This window comes from Hypanus sabinus, chromosome 7 (genome assembly GCF_030144855.1).
Source record: "Hypanus sabinus isolate sHypSab1 chromosome 7, sHypSab1.hap1, whole genome shotgun sequence".
Lineage (NCBI taxonomy): Eukaryota > Metazoa > Chordata > Chondrichthyes > Myliobatiformes > Dasyatidae > Hypanus > Hypanus sabinus.
Genome location: NC_082712.1, coordinates 23046556 through 23052857, shown reverse-complemented (window position 1 = coordinate 23052857; position 6302 = coordinate 23046556).

The following is a 6302-nucleotide window of genomic DNA, read 5'->3' as shown; positions in this document are numbered from 1 at the left end:
ACCAGGCTAAGATCTATTTTTGTGCCACATTGCAATATTAGGACTGCTGCCTTGAAGTTATTATTACTGAACACTGCTAAGCGAAGCCAATTTTCGTCTTAAAAAGGAAAGAACAGAATAAATAGCAAAAGGTAAGGACTATCTGTAACCCAGCAAATGCCAAGTATATCACCAATCAACTGCATTAATATGAAAAACATTTAAAACATACCAGTGTAAATCTGCACTCTGTTTCCAGTTGAAACTCACAAGCCTTTCTTGCTTATTCTGTAGAAGATTAATGGCCAGGATAGAGTAGAATAAACAAAGATATTGCAGAACTACATGAAATGGTAGATATTCATGGGTAAAATATCTTGGTTCAAATCCCAGCCTCAGATAACCACACTCAAGCTTTCCCCAGATGCCAAGTCTCTTATCTCAAACAGACCTGCTCATGTGATAACGTGCTCTGCCAACAAGACAGGGGAGAGAATGATCAGAATTCCAACACAAGTCTTTGACAACGTCTCCTCCAAGTTATCTCTAGTCACTGGAATATCAAATCTGTTCACAAAATTCAATTCATGAGGCATTCAGAAAGGGATATCAATTCTGCTTCCCATTCCTATTCCATGTCAGTCCACAGCCTCCTCTAATGCCGCAATGAAGCCACACTCAGGTTGGAGGAGCAACACTTTATATTCCACCCAGGTAACCTCCAATTTGAACATCAATTTTTTGAACTTTAGGTAATTTCCCGCTGAATCCTTCACCATTCCCCCAAAACTGTTTCCCTGTCTCACCTAATCTCCTTACCTGTCCATCACCTCCCCCTGGTGCTCCTCCCCTTTCCCTTTCTTCCATGGTCTTCTACCCTCTCCTATTAGATTCCCCCTTCTCCATCCCTTTATCTCTTTCATTAATCTACTTTTTTCATAGCTCCTCTTCTCCCAGTTTCACCTATCACCTACCACCTTGTGATTTTTTTCCTCTCCTTCCCTACTTTCTTGCTCTGACATCTTGTCTTTTTTTTCCCAGTCCTGATGAAGAGTCTCAACCCAAAATGTCGACTGTTTACTCTTTTCCATAGATGTTGCCTGGCCTGCTGAGTTCCTCCAGCATTTTAGAAACATAGAAAACCTACCGCACAATACAGGCCCTTCAGCCCACAAAGCTGTGCCGAACATCTTACCTGAGAACTACTTAGGCTTACCCATAGCCCTCTATTTTTCGAAGCTCCATCTACCTATACAGGAGACTCTTAAAAGACCCTATCATTTCTGCCTCCACTACCGCTGCTGGCAGCCCATTTCACGCACTCACCACTCACTGACATCTCCTATGTACCTAATTCCATACACCTTAAAACTATGCCCTCTTGTGCAAGCTATTTCAGCCCTGGGAAAAAGCTTCTGACTATCCACATGATCAATGCCTCTCATTATCTTGTACACCTCTATAAGGTCACCTCTCATCCTCTTGTGTCTATAGCAGAATTAAGCCATTCAGCCCATCAAGTCTGCTCTGCCATTCCAGTATAACTGATTTGTTTTCCCTCTCAAATCCATTGTCCAATCTTTGATGCCCTTACTAATCAAGAACTTATCAACCTCCGCTTTAAATTTACCCAATGCCTTATCCTCCACTGCTGCCTTTGTCAATGAACTGCACAGATTCACCAATCTTGGGCTAATGAAATTTCTCATCATCACTGTTCCAAATGGACAGCCTTCCATTCTGAGGCTTTGCTCTCTGCTCCTAGACTCTCTCACTAGTGAAAAGAACTATAGAAGCCTGAAAGCACACACTCAGTGATTCAGGAACAAGCTTATTCCCCTCTGCCATCCAATTCCTAAATGGACATTGAATATTTGGACACTTCCTCACTTTTTTTTAACTATACGGTATTTCTGGTTTTGCACATTTTAAAAAAATCTATTCAATATACGTGATTGACTTGTTCATTTATCATTATAGTTTTTTCTCTGCTAGATTATGAACTGCTGTTGCTAAGTTAACAAATTCCACGTACATGCTGGTGATAATAAACCTGATTCTGAACAGCCTCATTAAGAGTGCTACTTGTGCAAGTACCTGAGCCAAGTCCTTTACCACTGACAGCAACTGGCTTTGCAAACTCAGAGGCTCAGTAGACAGCAATTTCAATAAATAAACCTAGAATCATTAACCTCCTACAATATTGCAGGTACCTACTTGGTTCATCACTTTTTGACGGATAATCCACATATGTCACACTACACCCTATAAGCTTGTTGACTTAACTGCTCTCTGAAATGGCCAGTGTCTCAGGTTGCAATAAAGACGGAAATTAAATGCTTAGTTTCTTCATGCAGCTCTCAGGGAAGGTTTCTGTTTGTTAATCTTGAACAGCATGACCTCCTGGTTCACTTCAAAGAGAGCAGTTAAAACCTACACTGTTTTGGGTGCAGAGTTACACGCAAGCCTGATTAGGTCAAGAAAATAATTTATTTTTTTGAAGGGGACACAAGTTTATAAAATGGATTTCTATATGCAATATCTAACAAACACAGGTACATGAACAGCATCGAAGGGCAAACCTGTGGATGTGGCATAGTTAGACTTCCAGGCCTTTGAAAACTATGAGAAAGAATTAAATAAAATGATTACCCATGTTATTTTACATAAGATTCCACTGTTGATTTAACATTGGTTAGTGAACAGGAAATAGCGTTTCGAAAAATTGTTCATATACAGTTGGGAGGCAGGAACATTTGGAAGCCCTAAGGTGTTTGTAATCAATATACAGTGCCTATAAAAAGTATTCACTCCCACACCCTTGGAAGTTTTCATTTTTTATTGTTTACAACAGTGGATTTAATTTTTTTTTGACACTGATAAACAGAAAAAAACACCTGTGTCAAAATGAAAACAGATCTCTATCAAAATAATTACAAATATAAAACACAGAATAATAGATTGCATAAATATTCAACCTCCTTTTAACATAACACACCAAATCATCACTGATGCAATCGACTGGTTTTAGAAGTCACATAATTAATTAAATGAAGATCTGTTTTTGGAGACCTGTGTGCAGTCAAGGAGTTTTAATAGCTAACGGTAAAAATACACCAACATCTGGAAGATCCAACTGCTGGTGAGTCAGTATCCTGACAAAACCTACTCCATGAAGACAAAAGGACACTCCAAGCAATTTCGGAAAAAGGTTATTGAAAAGCACAAGTCAGGAAATGGTTACAAGAAAATTACCAAGTCACTGAATATCCCTTGGAGTACAGTTAAGTCAACCATCAAGATATGGAAAGAATATGGCACAGCTGTAAATCTGCCAAGAGCAGGCCATCCTCAAAAATTGAGCAACAAGGGGACTACTGAGGGAGGCCAACAAAAGACCTGTCAACTCTAGAGGAGTTACAAGCTTCAGTGGCTGTGCATATAATTGTCACGTGGGTGCTTCACCAGTCGCAGCTTTATGGCAGAGTGGCAAAGGGAAAGCCACTGTTGAAAAAAAAACTCATGAAATCTCAACTAGAGTTTGCTAGAAGGCACGTGGGAGACTCTGAAGTCAGGTAGAAAGTTCTATGGTCTAATGAAACCAAAACGGAGCTTTTCCGCCATTAGACTAAACACCATGTTTGGTGTAAGCCAAAGAACATGTCATCAAACGCTCCACCTTCGTGGTGGCCGCAGTATGCTGTGGGAATGTCTGACTGCAGTAGGCCCTAGAATGCTTATGAAGGTTGAGGGTAAAATGAATGCAGCAAAATACAGGGAAAACCTGATGCAGTCTTCAAGAGAACTGCGACTTTGGAGATTTGTTTTTCAGCAAGACAATGACCCTAAGCATAAAGCCAAAGCTACACAGGAATGGCTTAAAAACAACAAAGTTAATATCCTGGAGTGGCCAAGTCCAAGTCCAGACTTCAATCCAATTGAGAATTTGTGGCTGGACACTTGAAAAGGGCTGTTCACTCACGATCCCTATGCAATCAGACAGAACTTGAGCAGTTTTGTAAAGAATGGGGAAAAATTGCAGTATCCAGATGTGCAAAACTGATGGAGACCTAGCTACACAGATTCCAGGAGTTAAAGGCTCATCTACTAAATACTGACTTGAAAGGGTGAATACTTACGCAATCAATTATTTTGTCTTTTATATTTGTAATTAATTTAGGTTACTTCATAGAGATCTGTTTTCATTTTGACACAGAAGAGTACTTCTGTTGATTAGTGTCAAAAAAAAGCCAAATTAAATCCAATGATTCAATGTTGTAAAACAATAAAACATGAAAACTTCTGGGGGTCAAATAATTTTTATAGGCACTGTACAGGCAATAAAGGGACTATATGTATCCAAATTTGTTTATGATACAAGCCTGGTGGCAAGGAGGTTGTAGACAAGGTTCCACACGGTAGGCTTATTCAGAAAGTCAGAAGGCATGGGATCCAGGGAAGTCTGGCCAGGTGAATTCAGAATTGGCTTGCCTGCAGAAGGCAGAGGGTTGTGGTGGAGGGAGTACATTCAGATTGGAGGCTTGTGATTAGTAGTGTCCCACAAGGATGTGTTCTGGGACCTCTACTTTTTGTGATTTTTATTAACGACCTGGATATGTGGGTTGGCAAATTTGCAGAAAACACAATTGTTGGTGGTGTTGTAGATAGTGTAGAGGATTGTCGACGATTGCAGAGAGAAATTGATAGGATGCAGAAGTGAGCTGAGAAGTGGCAGATGGATTTCAACCCAGAGAAGTGTGAGGTGGTACACTTTGGATGGACAAACTCCAAGGCAGAGTACAAAGTAAACAGCAGGATATTTGGTAGTGTGGAAGAGCAGAGGGATCTGGGGGTACATGTCCACAGATCCCTGAAAGTTGCCTTACAGGTAGATAGGGTAGTTAAGAAAGCTTATGCAGTGTTAGCTTTCATAAGTCGAGGGATAGAGTTTAAGAGAGTGATGTAATGATGCAACTCTATAAAACTCTAGTTAGACCACACTTGGAGTACTGTGTCCAATTCTGGTTGCTTCAGTATAGGAAGGATGTGGAAGCATTGGAAAGGGTACAGAGGAGATTTACCGGGATGCTGCCTGCTTTAGAGAGTATGGATTATGATCAGATTAAGGGAGCTAGGGCTTTACTCTTTGGAGAGGAAGAATATGAGAGGAGTCATGATAGAGGTGTACAAGATATTAAGAGGAATAGACAGAGTGGACAGCCAGCGCCTCTTCCCCAGGGCACCACTGGTCAGTACAAGAGGACATGGCTTTAAGGTAAGGGGAGGAAAGTTCAAGGGGGATATTAGAGGAAGGTTTTTCACTCAGAGAGTGGTTGGTGCTTGGGAAGCACTGCCTGAGTCAGTGGTGGAGGCAGATACACCAGTGAAATTTAAGAGACTACTAGACAGGTATATGGAGGAATTTAAGGTGGGGGGGTTATATGGGAGGCAGGGTTTGAGGGTCGGCACAACATTGTAGGCCAAAGGGCCTGTAATGTGCTGCACTATTCTATAGGAATAAAGGGAAATATATACATAAACTGAGCAATCTAAAAGGGTCAAGATAAATGGAATGTTACAGTGCAGAATACTGGGGGGGGGGGGGGGGAAGAGGAGTGGCGTGGAGGAGCAGTGCTTTCTCAATAGGGTGAAAGATTCAACTGTTGGTGTCCAGAAGGACCTGGATATTGTTGTTCATTGAATTACCAAAACTTGCAGGTACAACAAATTAAGTAGCTATACAGTATGCTCGCTCTTACTGTAAGAGGATTTAAATACAAGCGTTTGACTGCAATATAGGATGCTGCTCAGTTGACATTTGCATTTTCTGTACAAACCTGAACTCCCCATCTAAGGATATAGTTTTGATAAATTAGATTTATTTCTCAATGTATTAATCACATGTACATCAAAACATACAGTGAAATGCACTGTTTGCTTTAACAACCAACACAAGCTGAGGATGTGGTGGGGGCAGCCTGTAACATAGAATGCCAACAATGCTGAGCACAGCAACATGCAGGAAACATACGTTATGCTAGATCAAACAATGCAGATTCACTCAGTTGATTGTTAGGATTGTGGAATTCGAATAATCTTTTGAAGAAAAATCAACCTGACTGAATTTCTACTACCCGGAGTTCAGCAGAATGATTGCACAGAAAAGTACCACATTCTATTGCACTTGGCTACATAGATCCAGCGATGATGCTTGAGAGGTTATTACTCCTCAACCATCAGGCTCTTGAACCAGAAGGGATAACTTCTCTTGCCCCATCACTGAACTGTTCCTATAACCTATGGACTCACTTTCAAAGACTCTT